General features: G+C 33.6%; 1 pseudogene across 1 annotated transcript; it reads right to left on the reverse strand.

Moving 5' to 3' along the window:
- Nucleotides 1-8805: 8805 nt before the first annotated feature.
- LOC306660014 (non-histone chromosomal protein HMG-17-like) lies at nt 8806-9544 on the reverse strand (annotated as a pseudogene). The gene has a single exon. The product of its transcript is annotated as a non-histone chromosomal protein HMG-17-like (transcript).
- Between the last annotated feature and the right edge of the window lie 9400 nt (nt 9545-18944).

The raw sequence follows: 18944 nt of genomic DNA on the forward strand, positions 1-18944 counted from the left end.
TAAGAAATTTCATATAACCTAATATGTCAATTTAAACAATATATAGCTACAGAAATAAATATAATAATAAAACATATTAACTTTTATGTTAGAGAATGGTATTGGACAATTGAAAATGAATCTGTACTTAGGTGACATAAGCAAACCTTTCCTAAGAAAAGATACTCAGCACATTTAATTTTATATGATTGTGATTACTTGCACTGCTCTTCTGTGAAAAGTAAATTAAAATAATCAGATTTCAAGATCTAATTGTTAATACCTCTATAATTTATCAGTGGTTTGCATTAAAAATTAATACAATAGTAGTATCAACACAGTCACAGAATTATCAAAGAATCATTCATGATGAGATTATTTGTAATTAATTTTTAGTTTTTTATTTGATAAGCAACATAGTCTTGTATGTGGGAAACATGTTTAAGTATAACTCATGGGAACAATCTCATTCTAGAATCTGCTATGGGAAACTATTGTCAATACACAGAACATGAGAATGGTCTAGTTTCCAGGAGTTTCTTAAAGTTAAATATACATTGGATCTTAGCCTAAAATCCTTGGCAACCTTTATTGCCCACTGCTTACATTTATAGCTAGTTGGGTGAATGAAATATTTTCAACAATAATTACCGTGAATAGAACAAATAGTTCCATAGAGTGTTGGACACAATTTTATCCTAATATAAGAAAGGCTTTTTACTGTACCGAAATACAAACATTTTAAATGTACATTTTGTTGGTGCTAATGTTTTCATGTCCAAAATCATACCTTCATTTCAAATGGTTGCTCTGTTTTTGTCTTAGTTTGATTTCTTTGCATCTTGCACAAGAAAATATTTTTTGTTTTGGGAATCAGTTACTTGGATTTGTGCTCTAATTTTTCAACTTATCTTGAGTGGGTAAGAAAAGTATAGCTGAAGGAAAAAAGTAAACTCCAAGCCTTTGGCAAGCAATGTATAAAATTCATTCTAAAGTAATGACAATTTGAAAGAAAGCATGATTTCGATAATGCCTATTGCTATACTTGTAATGATACTATCTCTTTTAAAATTCATGTGGGAACTTAATCCCCAATGCAACAGTGTTTGGAGACATGGCTTTGGGGGGTGAAAAGGATTGGCAGCTTTATAAAAGTCCTGGTAGAAAGACTGCCTTTGTACTTTCTGTCCTGTAAGAACACCCCTACAAGGTACTATCCTGGTAGCAGAAAGCTGGTCTCACAGGACCAGTGTCAGCAATGTGACCCTGGTCTGCCCAGTTCTACCAGAACTGTAAGAAACAAATTTCTTTTGTTTACAAATTGCAGTCTGATATATTTTTATAACAGCACAAATAGAACAAGACACACTTAAAGTTCTTGTCTGGTAATGAAGTAAGAGTTGGCATAGTAATAATATGAAAACTCCAATATAAACTCATTTATATTTCCTAGTAACATGGGCATATGGCTATTATATTAGCTTTACATTAAAAGCAGGTTGTATAACTTATATCCTCTACTTCTCATCTTATACTTTTTATAACAATTTTGCAAACTGTTTCTATGTATCTTCATCTCTCAGTTCTATGAACAAGTCAAAATACCACCAGTTATACACTGTAAAATTTTCAATACATTGCAAAATGCACCATGTGATTAAGAGGGAATTCTATTCCCCTAAAGGAATAGAATCCACTATTCCTTGATCTCAAGACCATTAGCTAGGTCAAAGGTCTAAATGTAATTGCTTATAATTTAGTGAATAGAATTATATTTCATTACAAGAAAAAAATATTCTGTTGATGTTACAAACCACTAAACTCTATCCAGAATTGGTTTGATGTAAATCTAAAGAGGGATACACCCAAAGAGCTTAGGACAGAAAATAATTTTCTGAAATAGGTCAACTCTCTAAAATTCCCTAGCTTTATTGGAACAAGCTGTGCACAGCAGAAAGGAAATGGCATTTTAAGTACAACTTTTTTTTAACATTTAGAGAAGTAGTGAATGCTTAGTAAGGTATTGGCAGATGGTCTCATTAGATAAAAGGCTATTAACAAGTGTCATCACCAATAAAGGCAGTGTGGTACCCACATTGAGCTAGTAAGCTACAAACATGTAATTCTGCTTTATTGCTGTTGTGATAGTTGTAATGATTTTACCACAACTCCTGCCAGTTCTGCAATGTCATCTCTTACAGTGAATATAATATAAAGCAAACTCATTTTCACTATAAGGAAAGAAATATCAGACTTCTACTTACTCTTGTTCAGTGAACACTATTTTATGCATGATAGAAATAAATGAAGAGTGTTTGGTGCTCTCTCTACATTTGATGAAGAATGTAGTCCAATTTTATAATTCTGGTTAAGACACTCATCCTCTGCCATGTGAGCCAATTGCTTCATGTATGGAGGAAGTCCTCCCATCCTGACAGAATAGGATTTTATTTTGCAGCTATGCTCTAGAATAAACATTTTCTTATACTTAAATGACCTTTTTTGACATTTCTGTATTTTTACTGATTAAAGAGAAAAATTTAATTTCCAAGAGTCATCTTTTGATTCTGTTTATTTGAACAAACAATGAAAACTCAGTGGTATCACTATTGAAAATTGCTGAAAGAATATTTAGAATGATAACCAGCTTAATTCTTCATATATGAATCTAGAAAGTTTTTTCAAAGAGAGAAAGTTTTAATTCCTTTCTAGTGTAAGTTTACTTACTATATGTGCAATTGTAACCTGCCAAACTAGGCAGTAACTTATAAAACTGAATGACAATCTGAGGAACAAGTTATTGTTTGATAAAAGAGTCTAGCAGTACTGTGCTGAACAGCATTCCTTTGTCAGTGTATTTGATTAGTTTCCATTGCTATAACACAATACCAGAAACTGGGCCCTTGATAAATACAATAGGTATATTTAGTTCACAGTTTTGGAAGTTCAAAAGTTTGACATTGACATCTCTTGGACTCTAGAGAAGTCCCCATTGACTGTATCACATGGTGAATGGCAACATGGTATGAGGGTGAGTGAGAAGCAGAGATCACATGGTGAGACAGGAAGTCACAGAGTGGGAGAGACCAGTCTTGCTCTTTCATAATGACTCATCTCACAAGAACCAAACTAGGTGACCCCAGAGAAAAATCTTAATCTCTGTGGAGCTCAGTGCCCTCAGTGACCTAACTAACATTCTCCCACTGGTCACCAGGGACCAGGCTTCCAACACATAAACCCTTGGGAAACACACAATATCCAACATTAGCAGTCAGGCTCTTCTAAAGCAAATAATCAAAGTCTTGGACATCATTTGCTTTTATGTGAAAGTTATGAAGACTTGGTCAACTAATAGAGACATTAAAAATATGATTTTCATAATGACTAAAGCAAAGTTGTAAGGTATGCATTTTCAAGGATCTTGATATTGAATGTAGAATAACATTTTTAAAATGCTGGTGTAAAGAATTCTACCAGGTAAAACATTTTAATTTCTCTTCCACGTTGGCATTCTATCTTAAGGTCAGGTAAGTATCTCTTAAGGGCAAGTTATCTAATCTTTCTGCAAGGCAATTTCCTTATTTGCAAAATAGGTTACTACTACTCAGAGAGTTGTTATGTGGATTAAATACACGAATATTTCCAAAGTGGTTGTCTTAGAGCAAACCCCATGTAACCTTTTCTTTAAAAAAATAAAATAGGAAATAGAAAGCTTTTCTCAGAAGATTTGGGATAATTTTCTCACTTATCTGGATACTAATTGATTTGAATTTTGCCTGACATAAATTTTTGAAATGATGTTTTCTTAACACATTTTTATTAACTTCAGTATAAAAGAGTTAAGTGACATGTATTCAATGAAACTTTTAATATTAGAGAAAAAGGAGAAATATTTTATAGCCATTGTTCAGAGGACGAGTCTGATTACTAATCTTACACTATAATATATATGATTGTCATACAAAATTTATATTCTACTGTAAAATAGAATAACTTGATCCTTGGGAATAATTTATTCTGTCCATAATATTAGTTAATAAATTCCCATTCTGTAGTATCATCAGTTCATATGAAATGTATATGAATAATATTTAAACATGGTTGTCTGTCCCATCATTTACTATGATGTAAATCTTTGCTAAAGCTGAGGTAACTGAATAATATTTCAAGTCCTAAAGATGTAAGTACTAAGGAACCATAACTTAAAACTCAACTGAGATGAATAAAAGAAATAAAATAGTGCTTTAAACTAATGTGAACCTAGAAGAATGAATGTCTCTCTGCCCAAATTAGATCATCTCTCAGCAAACTAATGACTATTCCTGACATTATTAAGCTGAATGTTGCAATGTAAAGCCTTATAATAAAACAATGTGTTTGCATACTTATATTTAGCAATGCAAACGAAATTATTTCAATTATTCTTGGCAGGTCAAAAAATATTATACAAATATTCTATCCTCGCATACAGAACAAACCAGAATTTAAATGAAGCATTGGCTGTGTTTAAATTAATCACAATGATGATTTGGGTAGATGTACTGTTTTCAATTTTAAATTGATCATATCACTTTTTTAATCTATGTAACCTTTTTATAAATGTATATGATTAAGGGACACACCAAAAAATTTACAAACAAAATTTCCAGAATGTTGAAAAAATTGGAAAAAACCTTACTTTCCAAAAGTAAGATGGTATTGCATTTATTTATTGACTGAATGATTTAATTTATTGTGAGCTATCTTTGCCTATCTCCTGTGAACATCTGGTTGACAATAACATCTAAAGGAAAGTCAATGTGCATTCATTACATGGTATGAATAGAAAGGTGACATTTGGGACTGGGTTGTGGGTCAGTGGTAGAGTGCTTGTGTATCATGTGTGAGGCACTGGGTTTTATTTTCAGCACTGCACATAAATAAATAAATGTCTATTGATAACTAAAAAAATATTTTAAAAAGAAGGGTTACATTTGGTAAAAATAACCCTTCTTTTAGTCATAGTAACTGGAGAACAACTTACAAATCAAAGAGTGAACTATCCTGATACATTGAGAGTTTTTCAGTAGATTCTTATAAAGAACATGTGATCTAAAGCATTCTGAGTTTAGAATGAATTTAAATAGAAGCAGAATCTGTCCACAGATAAAATAACTTTATCATATTTTTTAAAATAATCATTAAATGTGGCATAAAAATGGGAACTCTTATGAGTGAGAACATGTATAATGATTTACTTTCCCACACCTAAAAGCAACGTGATGTTATTTATTTGGCATTATTTAGTAAACCTTCATACTGAAAAAAATGCCTAGATGCTCAGGGTATGAAAAGTCCTTCCCCTGGCTCCTTGTCACTTCCTCTCTGTGACAGCCTGACATCTGAGATCTCTTAACCATGATATAAAGAAAGAGGAGTGAACAGAACAAATTGAGATCAGCACTTGTGAAGTACAGGTGAAGTACAGGATCTGAGTCACTTTCTTCCTGACATTCCTTCTCCTTCAGGTTTGAATGCAGAGAAGAGAAAAAATAACTGCTGTGTTGTTTGGGGTAAGAATGTGGAAAACCCAAATTAGTCTTTCCATTTGATCCTTGAATTCGTATTCACCAATAAATTTTGTGAATCAGAATTTGTGTGTGTGTGTGTGTGTTTTGTCTTTAATTTTTCGTTTTAAGTAGCCTCACACAAGAAAGGGGTTTATAAATGGTAGAAGTTCATTAATGAAAATGCAAAATTCATGCAATTGAGACAACAAATTAAAAAGATATAATTAATATAAAGCTGTGAGTTCAAGTAACAACTGACAACTTATTTAACCTTTGCAAGTTTCATTTTCTTCTGAAAACAAATACCTTACCTACTTCATTGCATTTTGGGGAAGATAAGAAGAAATGATATAAGTGAAAACATTAGACATAGAGTAAAAGTTCCAAAATATTCCTCATGAGCTTATCATGCTTTTGTACCTCATCTTCTTTTTACTTCATTGACGTGTATACACTGTCAAATATTTTTATATAAATTCCTAAAGTGAATGTGTACAAAGTGAGATTTAGTTAGAACAACTGTGGAATATGAGAATGGGTTTGAGCCCTGCTTTGGAAAAACACATTGCATGATTTTGCAAAAGTCAATTAATATGCCTAATCCTCAGTTTTCTCATTTGTAAAAAAAAAGAAAAGAAACGAAACGAAAAAGTTAATGTGAAAATTAAGTAAATCAGTATATTTAAAGAATTTGTCATTAATTATAATTAAATGTCACATAAACACAGCAAGGTACGTATTCCACTTCCTGTTGTATCAAAGAAGAATGTGAAGATCTGAAACAGTGAACATCTTATTCAAAGGTAAAGAGCTAATAAAAGGTTCAATAGAGATTGAAACTACAATTTCACTGACATTAAAACATGTTCTCTTTTCATTTAAAACACTTTATATCTAAAGTCTAGCACAACAACTTCATTTCAGGGAAATCTCATGCTTCTAAGAAGATTAATAACCGGTACCATATATAAATATTAGATTGATCATAGTCCTAAAACTTTGGTGTTAATTATTTTAGTATTTGTTTACCTGGATTTTTATCACATGGAGAGATTATCTGGAAATTAAACATAAAGAGACTTTTAAATATATTTTGATTTTTTTCTGTGTTGATTAAAGCAGAAATTCAATAAAAGACTCTTTAGCTAGATATAACCAAGATATTGCAGGGAATGTGGTTTCAGGAATGTGTTTTAATGATGTGTGTGTGTGCATGTGTTGTGTGTGTGTATTGGAGGCATGTTTTGAATTATTTATGTATGAGTGTGGTTATAATAAGAATTTAAAGTAAAGCAGAATTTCCATAATATATGCATTTAAACATTCCCTATTTTGTGACTCTTCTTTTCTCTGCCAGAATCATTTCTGTGAGGTTTGATTATCCTTTTCAAAATAAGCTTTTATGTGCAAAGTATTAATACATTACTATGGGGAGTTAAAGAAGTGTTAAATGTGAGAAGAATTTCCCAGGAATAGGGTTGCCATATTTAAAAATAAAACAAATAAACAAGCAGATCAATTTCATACTATATGTGGGATAGCCAATAAATTAAAATTCATATAAAAATGAATATTTGTTTCCTGTAATATTTGGAGTATTCTTGTACCAAAAAAAAAAAAAAAAAAAAAAAAATCGCCCCACTCAGAAATTTTAATTTCAAGAGTAGATCAGTTTCCTATGCTATAAACCAACTGACACAAATTTGGGATGCTAAATCCATATACTTTTATTATCCTATAATTTCTGTAGGTCAGACTCAGGGTATTCTTATCTATATATCTCCATTCTCTGCCCAGGATCTTCCAAAGGATAGACCAAAGTTGTCTTTTGGGGTTGTATTTTCCTTTAGACGCTTCACTGTAGAAAGATTGACTTCCACTCTCTTCATGCTGTTGACAGAATTCATTTGATTGGTTGTATAATTCATGGTAGTTTGGCTTTTTCAGATCCAATAATGGATGGAAAGAGTCTCTGCTTCTTTGAGTCTTTGCCTTCAGGGAAGAGCTAGCTTGTTTTTAAAAGGGTTCTTTCCTACCAATGACCGTCTCATTTTTCATCAAGTCAAAGTTAACAATTAGGGAACTTAATTCAATCAGCAAATTCTTCAACCTTTGACCTGTAAGGTGACATAATCACTGCTATGACATCGTATCATCTTGAACACATTTGCTTGGATAATTCAGTTTCAAATTCAAGTGGAGGTGATTACGCCAGGCATGAATCTTCTGGGGTCACCATATGTGATTCTTCCACACTGGATATCCCATAATTTATTCAGCAACCTCATCATATGTAGTTTTGACAAGGTATTCATCATATTGGCTGAAGAAAATCTGAACAAATTATTTTTAAGTGCTGTGTATAGAACATAAAACAAGGGTTAAGGAATTTAGGGAATATATCTGTTATATCTTTCTCCCAGCTGCTTCTATGTTGCTATTGTTTTCAAGAATTATCACATTATGCCCAAAATCTGGAAACTGACCGATACAAGCATTAGTTCTGAGAGATTTACCAATAGTGTTTGACTAACTATAACCCAATCATTATTGCTTGTTTACCAATTCTACAAACATATTTAGTTTCCCTATGTCGAAAATTGTATTAGGTGCCATCAGGATAGAGATTGGCAAAATCCTATTCATTCCCTAAAGGAATCTGTAATCTGGGAAAACAAGGACCTTTATATTGAGAAAATTACAGTCTAAATTATTAAACAGAATACAATTGATTAAAGCATGTTTCACTGAAGTTTTAGTTTGTCAAATATGCTACTAGGGACTTCTTTTTTTTTCCAAGCCAAACTGTATCCAGCTTTATTAAAGACACTTTCATAACAATCATTGTATTTCAGGGCAGGACATGGGCAGACAATCGTTAACAGTATACAACAACTTTCAACTCCCTTCTTTGATGGACTACCAAAATCAGAAAGCCACTATAAAACCCAAATGAAATCTTCATTTGATGCTCTGAATAGGGAAAGTTTAGAGTGAGGGTTTGACATTTCACATTTAGCATGTTGTTAACAACTTTCACAAGCCGACCTGACTTTCAGGAAATGAAATGAAAATGACAAAAATTATTAATCTGAAGATCCACAATCTAGAAAAAGGAACTGTTGCTCTTCTGAGGGACAATATCTCAATGTCACTGGGAAGTCCAGATTGCCGACACAACTGGTAAACCAATTGTTGGGAGACAGGTCCCAATAGGTCTGAGTGTAGGGGAGTTAAGTCTATGCCGATGGCAGAGAGGGAGAGGAGGACCATAAGATGAATTTGAGGTTTTTCCATACCACAAGGCGTTTGTGCCAAGGTGGCTATGTGTGCCAACATCAGGGAATCCCTCCACTTGGGAGCCAAGAGGAAGTCTCTCAAAACTAGCAGGGGAAGGTGTTTTCCCCCACAGCAATCCAGCTTTGGAGACATTCTACTAGTGACGTATGCGCCTTCCCCTGAAAACAATAATGAAGTGTTCTGTGTGCTAACAACATAGCTTTAAAAAAAAAAAGAAAAAAAGAAAAAAAAAGAATAAAAGAAAAAAAAAGTAAAACAAAATTCTGCATTTTTATAAAACTTGATAAAAAATAGTATTTCAAACTGTACAGTCACCAGAAGTACACAGTTATCAAAAATGCACACACTTCACTTGGCATCTCCAGCACCTTCAGCTTTCTGTGCCTGGTCTGTTTTGGCATCTCCATTTTCTGCAGGGTTATTCCCATCCTTGCAGCGTCGGCTTTTCTCTTTTTCCCTTTGGGTACCTTCTCTCCCTTCTTTGCAGGGGCCTTTTTAGGCTTGGGCTCTGGCTTTGGAGGAGCAGGTTTAGCAGACAACCTTGCTGATCTTCTCTGTGGTTCGTCCTTCACCTTGGCTTTATCTCCTTTAGCATCCCCTTCAGCCTTTCTCTTGGGCATGGTGGCGATAGCGGTGGGACGCAGGCGCTGGACGCGGGGATGCAGCGGCGCGGGGCTTTGGTCGGTCCGGGGGTCGTTCTCGCCTCTTCTTCACACTGCTCCTACTAGGGACTTCTATAATCAGTAAATTTGAGACAAATAAGGATACTGCATCTTCATTTACTCCTTAAAGTGTACTCTATAATACATTATATACTCTATATACTTATATCCTTATATATTATACACTCTATAATACATTATATACTCATTATATACTCTAAATACAGAAAGTCTTTGACAAAGCATATAAAGTATTTAACTTTATGCAACTTTTATTTCACAATTATTTCAGACTATGGAAAGACATTTTCATGTAACACATGACAACATATGGAACTAGAGGTCTATGAAATATTCTGACAATGCTGCCGCATAAAACTGAGGTAAGAGAGAACAGGCTACTGGCATTACAGATTTCAAATGATGTATTACAATTACTCTGCGTCTATATTTGGATTTGTCATCTTAACATTTGTTCCAGTACCATTTCTTAGAGTTTTGCCATACTCATTTCTCCTCTTTCCCAGCTTTTGTTACTTAGAAAATTCTCTGCCCATTCTAGTTCCCAAATGTGCCCATGGATCAAGGATAGGGTTACTGGCCATTGTAGCAGTCCTGGAGGAAAAACTCCTTAGAGACACATCATCACGAAAGGTCATTCTGGGAGCTCGTTAAAAATATTTCCGGTGACAGAAATGGTGTCATTTCTGCTACTGTGTGTGGATCTCAGTGAAGGAAAAAGCCACGAGTGATGTCAGCACAGGTAAGCATCTTTCCTTTCATTTTACTGTCAATATTCTTGCAGCTGTTTTGTAACCTCTCATAACAGTGCACCTGGGCAGAAAATGAATAATCCCATTTACATATTTCAACAAATTGAATGTGCTAAAATCTCACTAATTGTGCATAATTACAATTCAGCGATTACACTAAATAACCTATCATTTACAGTTTAAGTGATTACTCTGTAATTCATTGCTAATCTATGTGACTCAGCAAAAGTAACATTTTCAGTCACCCATCTTTCAAAGGTTTGAGTGCCAATGTTTTCCTATGAGCATAGCTGAAGACATAAAAATTTTATTTGCACTGCAGTCTCATTGAGATATGTGGTGAAATGCTTGTTAGTTACCAGTGATGACCACTGCTTACGAGGAATCTATCAGAATTTGCCTCAGCCCCAAGGATTACATGACATTTTGCACAAACTGAGCTTTCCCATTCAGCAGCTTACATGCTACTATAGACTTTTTTTTCTTTCCATGCTGTTCACTTCTCAGCCATCAACAATGTCTCATAGTGCTTCAACTGCCAAATAATGGAGTTTTGTGATGTTTTCTCTGCCTGACTTGTTTATGATCACCCTGCTTCAACTTATCAGTCAGCATGTGGTTTGGCTCCTGTCAGTTACCCTCTCTTACAAGCTAGCCCCATAAAGCTGAATTGTGATGCCTTTGACTCCATTGCCATGGGGTTCACAGTGCATCACAACTGAGGAATTGTCTGAGAATTTGATTTTAAGTAGAAAGTATGAGCTCAAACTATGGGACAATATGTTATCTGTTTGCATGCCAAAGATGTGCTCACTTTCTTCAGTAGCATCTCTGGCTCATATCTGAGCTCATCATCTTATTGGCATTTTGCTAAACTAATATGCACTCATGATCAACTTTAGCCAAGAATTTTGACTCTCCAACTTGCTTGTTTCAGATCTTCTTGATAGTGAATAATACATGACCTAGAGTGTCTTCCTGGCCTATTCTTAATTTAAAACCTTCCTAATATTGTGCATTTATTAAGCCACATCACTGCACAGGATTCTTGAGAAAATGTCTCAGAGAATTTGGCATAACACAGGCTGATGAAGGAAAATAGATTTTTAAAGAACTGAAAACATTTGAAGTCAGTCAAAGAAATAGCAGATTTCCCAGTCATGAGTGGTGACAAGTTTGAAATTGATTAGGTGGTAACCTGAGTAAAACCAGATATGTTTAGAAGGCAAATGAACACAGATTGTCAAGGTCTGATTCCACAGGCAAAGGTAGGTATCTCACTGTTATTCTCAAATGCAAAATATATGCTTATTCCCAAAATATAAGTAATAAGCTATTAATTTTCTTAGGCCAGCTGTTCTAACATTATTAGTGTCTCATCTTGTCAAACTATTCTGTATTTTTGCTGTTTTGTTTCTTTTTTGTATTTAGTTTTATGAAAAAGTTTTTTCTTTGTGACTGGTAAAATAATAAGGACTTAACTTGAAAAGGGATGATAGAGAACCTATATAAGTAAATAGACCATAAATCACTGAGAATTTCATTTATACAAGGGCAATCATTATTGTGACATTTTATTCCAGATTATTACTATTTATTTCTGAGATTAGTATGGGAAAGGTTCTGCTGCTATCATTATTTACAGAAAGAAAAGATTGCATAAAGAAAAAAATATCTTCTGGAAGCTGTATGTCTCTCATTTTTGGAAAAGCATCTCACTGTCTACAAAGCTCAGAAAAGACCTAGTGACACTTCAAAGCTAGATTCATTTTGTCTTTTAAGGAATAATAATATTTTTTGTAATGCAAAAACGGTAATTGAACCTAGTAATAGTTTGATTTCTTTCCCCCTCACTGCATTGTTTTTCTGTTTTCTTGGCATCTAAATCTTAATCTTTTTGAAAGATACTTATACAACTAAACATCCTTATTACCAAGCAGCAAATTTATCTTGCTGTTATCTTGAGACTCCTTAACAAAACCTGTACACAGCCAATATTGTTCATACCAATTCACAACTTGAAAGCAATTTGACCTCAATATATCAAATAGAAGTTTTAATAAAAGATGAAAACAAAAATCAGCATGAGATATTCATAGCAGACAAAAGAATCAACTCAAACATAAAAATGACCCAAAAGCTTGCAGTGACAAGATTTCATATCATTTACTGTGTCTGAATGCAAAATACCGATATTCAGGCTGTAGTGAGATCATACACTGACAAGAGCAACTACCACTACTGCTGGGGTTAGGTGAATGGTTTGATTTTTCCCCCAGTGTGGTGGGGCCCACTTATCTTAATGATTAATGTGACATGACCCTGATCATTTGGTTTCTGCTATTTTGATCTAACATATTTTCCTTTTCCCAGTGTTTTTTCTAGCTCTGGCTACAATTGCATCACTCTGAAAGTTTTTGGATTTCTAGAAATGCCTGAAACTGAAAATATTAACCAGGTCATAGGAACAAAGAATTTACTGAACAAATAAATTGAGAGAGAGAAAAAAAATCTCATATTCGACAAGATTACACTGATGTCTTTAACAGGGACTTAAAAGAGTCTTTAATATGCTAAGTACTTTCTGAATTTCTAGTATAACATGCAGGATTTCTCAAAATATTTGCCCATAAGTCTCTCCCTGGAAGCATCTTATTGTCTATTTGTTCCTTGGAGTGTTTTTGTAAAATCCTGCCTTAGATAATCAACTGTGGATTACCTGGGCCTCCTTCCTAATCTAGGCAGTGGTTAAAAATTTTCCTTTAAGATGTAGGGTCAGTTTATGAGCTGGTACATGTGGGTATCTTGAGTTGGACCCAGAATTCTTTGTTTGTTTCTCAATTTAGAGCAGAGAATTTCTAGTGAAAGTGAATTTCTGCTTTGGCCAATGGAACCGCTATAATACTAGGCAGTACAGTTGTAATCTTATTCAGTATTTGCGTTTTCCCTTACAGCCAACCAGAGAAGTAAATCTCCCCAAAGGGACTATTTATCCATGTCTAGTTTCCACTTGTTTTTGTTAGGCAAGTAAAGGTTCTAAGTGCTAGTTCATTGTGCTAGTTTGTTATAAACTATGATATGCTAACAAATAATCCCACTCTTATTGACATCACATTATCAATTCTTTCCTCTCTCCTCTCCTTTCTCCTCCCCCTTCTCTCCCTCTTTCTCTCTCTCTCCACATGTAGACACAGTAGATATGGAGGTGGGAGAGGGGATTTGAATATGCTAAGGGTATTCTGATCTGTTTGAAACATAGTTCAAACATGAGGCCTCTGTGTTTATGGCTAAAGGAGAAGAGAGAGCCTAAAGAGTGATGATGGAGGATGACATTGCTTCCACCAACAAAGTTCTTTAATTCTGAATGAAAACAAAAGGTTGGGTAAATTTACTTCGGAATCTATACATTAAATGGTCCTCAGTTCTTTTTTTTTGTTTCGATTTTCTGTTTTTAGTTTGTTGGATCTTTTCTACCATCATGTCCTAAAAACAATTAATATCTTTTCGTAAACCTATCAGTGTCTGTCATGATTTCTTTTCTCACCTTTTTAGAACCTTTTTTGATCATTAACGTTGCTTGATTTCTAATGGTGAAATGTGCTGATCTATCTATCTCTCCGTAGTCCTCTGCACGTAAAAGATACAGGAAGGGCTTTCTTGTTGGGAAAGAAGTTCACTACCTCTACTTTCAGTTTCCAAATGGAAAAACATACAATTAAATCTCCAGGGGCATTAGGCAGCATGACCATAATCTATCCTATACACTGCTGTGGTCAACAAAAGTTGGTCTTCGGTTTTCTTCCACATTCACATTTTCACTCACTCAATTAATTGTCCTGTAGCACTTTTATAATTTGATTATCCTCATGGTGCACTTCAGTAGCCAGATTCAAAGCAATATTTATGGCATTTTTGTGACAAGAGTTACCAAGTTTTCAATAGAGAAAGGAAAACAGTGAGTGACTATAAATCTAAAAACAGAGAGTAGTTCTTTCTACCAAGGTTGTTAGAGGTTAAGTGATATCAGTTCTAATTTTTATTTGTCACTGTGATTTGTACTTGGTCATACATACAAGGTGAGAAAATAAATCATGAATTATGTTTCCATTACTTGAACCAGTAAAAAAAAAATTTGATTTTATTTCTCAAATTCTTCTTAACTCACAAAGGTAGTATCATTTCTTAAAATCTTTATGTGTACTAACTCTATTATAAACTTCATTTCCTATGAGATCTTCCTCATTTGATTGTCAATATACCTTCAACCTGCCAACATAATCTTAATAAAATATGATGTAATGAACAATGTAGTACAATAAAATTCTCTAAATTTAGAATTCTGGTTCAAATCCCAGTAAAACAGCTTGCAAGTATGTGTACTTGGCAAGTTATTTAATGTTTAAGCCTCAATTTCTTCATCTGAAAAACAGAAATAATTTTAGTAAAATCTTAAACGATAGAAAAAAAAGGATATGGAGCTTGCATAATTGCTGAAAAGAATCAAAACTCAAGAACATATTCCAATTATTATCACATGGTATGCTCAGTCTACAGAAATAATATATATTTAACTTTTTATCACTGCTAAGTAGTTTCCCTTTTAATACTGGACAACAGGAAAGAATAACTTAGAATCTCCACCTTCTTGTGACACATTTGATCTTTTAGAGCTCACCACCAAGAGTGTGCATAACCACATTTAGCATCGGAATAACCATAAATATTTTTTAATTTAATTCACAACCAAATCTTTATGAGATTCAAATAAGTTTTTATTTGAGGAAAGAAAATAGTCAGGGACATTTATGAAATACTGAGTAAAACAAATATGCAGATTTCTTAATTCTAAGTTTGTTTTCAGAGTTTTCAATATGTTGGTTTGAATTTCCAAGAGGATATGTATATATTTTTATAATATATATGCATTTCTAAGACAGTAAACCTAATATATAATAGATATATTTCTAAGACTGTGTAGGCTTCATAATGAATACATAGTAAATAACTAATTAAAATGGCATATATACTTAACTAAGAATATACTACATTGTGATTGTTTTTCAAATAATATATTTAGTCCCATATGAAATATATATTATATTACTCTGAAGAAGTTTATACTTTTTACATGTTGTTGTTCTTCTCCATGAATCTAATAAGAACTGAAAGACTGAATGTTGTCTGTTCATTTTAATTATTTGTGCCACCCTTAGATGACTATAATAAAGGATTTCTGTTTTTCTGAAAACTTGTAAGAGCATGCACTGTATGTTTTGTTGTCAAAATTTCCAAAGCACAACTCACACTGAGCCTTCTGTTTTGTCTTTTCTTTTTCATGACAAAATAGAGGGAAAAAATGGATGAAAGAAAGAGAAAAACAGACTAACTTTGCTTCCTTCAATCATTTTCCTTGTTTAGATAGCATTTGTTCTAATTTCCAAGTACAGTTCTGAAGTTAAAGAAAAGAGTGAAAAACAACGACAATGAAAAGCCTGTTCTATGAAAGTTCCATAGTATTTCTTTTCAGCTTTTAATCTTCAGTTTTGACTTTATCATTCTGGGATCTTTTAATGTAGTAGTTTGTGAGTATAAAATTACTATATATTTTACTTTTTGCAAAAGTAAAACTTTAATACATCAAGAACTGTGTTGTTATTTTATATGCAAATTAAAGATTCCAAATAAAGGCCTATACTTAAGTGAACTTAATGGAATAGAAATGATGACAGGCAAATGATATACATGTGGGTCAAAGCAAAAGGAATTTAATGTTGTTCTATACTTGTAATTTACACCTGTTAATAATACTTCAAAGTTAGGCAGTTTCACAGTTACTTGTGAGCAATGAAAATAGTAGGTGGGAAATATTTGAATGCATTTTCTTTCAGTTTTCATATGTTTAAAATGTACAAAATAGAATTTTATTTTTTAAAAAGGAGAAAACAGTAGGTGGCCCTGGTGACTGTCTCATCCTGGACCACAAGCCACAGACCCTTGCTGGAGATTCAAGGTGAGGGAGCAGTTCTAAAGTTCAGTGAAGGGTTTTCCATGAATATTGGCAAACTTCTCACACTGCTGCTTTGGGCTGCTTCCTTCCAACTAATAGCTTCATCTAATAGGACTGATAGAGCATTTTCATGGACCTTTTTAAAATTCAATTTAATGTTTTAAGTGCTTATCCCATAACTGCTTTAATTGCTAAGTATAGCAGTTAATATTGCAGTCTCTTGGTTTTTTTCCTTGCTTCAATTTCTTCAAAAGGGATATACAAATGTAAACATATTTCACGGGTTTATCATACTGCCTCTTATAGTATAACTTAGGTGTAAGAGTGAAGCTGCGTCAGCAAACACCTACAAGCTTCACATAGCAATGAACAGAAAAGGCAATCAATATAAAAATTCCAAGGTATTTTGCAAATTAACATTTTAAAGAACTACCATGTTTACTACAATGTCTACATCTAGTACTAACTTAACTTTAACATTACTATAATAACATTCCTTGAATCAAAAAAGCAATGTTTTTCTTTTGGTGCTGGGGATTTAACCCAGGGCCTTATGCTTGTAAGACAAGTACTCTATCAACTGAGCTATGTCCCCCAGCTATCTGAATGCCTTTCTTCTGCCCCTTTGGTGTATGAAAGTTTACATTTCTAACTGCAAGAGACAGAGCAGAATTTTATATAAAGCTTTGTGCTCTGCATCTGCTTGTACAGTGTGTCATCCGTTGGAAAAGTCTAGGTGTGAAAGAAGATGACTTAATGGTATTATGCATAATGCTATTATGCAACTTAGGAAAACATACTCATGCAAGTGTTAAACAATTGATATCTGTCCATTGTTTTGAAGTGTATTTTACAGAGTGGGGAGTGAACTTACCAAAATGGATTCAGAAAATAAGAAAATATAAATTACTTCAAAGGTGTTGAATATGTTGATTTCATAAACTTTCTCTTCCCCAATCAAGAATAAAATTGAGGAGTTCAGGTTTTTATTTTCTTCTTTTATGTTTACTTACTCAAAAATTTTTTTGTCAGACCAGTAAGTACTTTTATATGCACTAACAATAGTATCTGAAGGATCTAGTCCCAGAGGGAAGCTAAAGTCATAAAATAATCCAGTGAATTGGGAAGAATTAAATGTAATAAAGTTAAGAAAAATACATTTTATTACTCATAGATAAGTAAAATTTCAGAGATGCAAACAAATTACATTGAAACTGCTGTCACATCTATTAAACCATGATATGCAACAAATAAAGTTTTGTTTCCTTCAGTATATCATTTAGCTCTTCAAGAAATCATATAAAGTAGATTGTAAGAATGTCATTTTATAAATGAGGAAAAGTGGATAAAAGATTGTAAGAAACAGGTTTAAAGCAGTCTACTTGTAGAAGTAGGACCAATATTCAAACTTGCATCCCTTGGCTCCAAATTATTTTCTTCTGCCACTATTCTGAAGACATATCATGGGTTACCATGGGCTGGAAAGATGACTTTTCATCAGGCAATTTAAGGGAAGAAGCCATGATGAAGAGATGATTTGACTACATCTTTGTTTTAATTAGCTATTTCACTGCTGTGATTAAAGATCTGACCAGAACAATTGTAGAGGAGGAAAAGTTTATTTGAGGGCTCATAGTTTCGGAGGTCTTAGTCCATAAACATCTGGGTCCATTCCTTGGGGCTCGAGGTGAGAATGAACATCATGGTGAGAGAGGGTGTTGGAGGGAAGCAGCTCACATCATTGTGATCAGGAAGCAGAGAGAGACTCCATTCTCCAGGTACAAAAATACACCCCATAGCCAGGCCCTCCATTAACTACTTCCTCCAGCCACATCTGCCTCCAGTTACCACTCAGTTAATCCCATCAGAGATCAATTTACTGATTAGGATAAGACTCTCCCAATTCAATCAGTTCTTTCTTCTGAACCTTCCATTGTCTCACAAATGAGCTTTTGGGAGACACCTCATATCCAAACCAAGGCAATTCTGAAGGGACTGTAATACCTTGTAGAAATAGGATATGTGTATATTCCAGAAGGAAGAAAACACGAATAAGCATCAGAAGGCACAGCGAAATATCAAATTCCAGTTCTTCATAATACTGTCAAAATATTCCATAGATAAGACCAAACTGAGTCTATTGCTTATAGATGAAGGTCACTACTATCTTTGCAGGAAAGAAGAAAATTAGAATGTTCATGAGGTTTGAACATCAGTTTCAAAATGTATTTTTTGATGTTTAAGATTGGAGACAGATTGTGAAATAAGTTTAGGATTGATGGACACATCAAGGGATGACTTTGATGCAAGTGTTTCAGTGAGTCTTGAGATATTATATTTCCTTTGATTCTTCCTGCTGAAGAGTTCACAGGTCCTTTGGGAAATTCCTGGGTTTTGGGGGGGAGAGGGGTATGCCTCCCCCTTCTTACTAAATAAAGTTTCAGTGGAACACATTTATACCTATTCATTGTCTTGTCTGTAGTGATTGTCACACTACAGAGTTGAGTGTTTGTAACAGAGACTCTGGACCCCAAAATATTAATGTATTTGTTACATTTGGTACTTTATATAAAAAGGTGACTTTAGGATTTCATATAAAACTATTGTTTTTTTCCCAGAATAGAGAAGCTACATTAGTAGATTAGTGCCTACATTTTTTAGTATATTAAGTATT

Source organism: Sciurus vulgaris (assembly GCF_902686455.1).
Source record: "Sciurus vulgaris genome assembly, chromosome: 4".
NCBI lineage: Eukaryota > Metazoa > Chordata > Mammalia > Rodentia > Sciuridae > Sciurus > Sciurus vulgaris.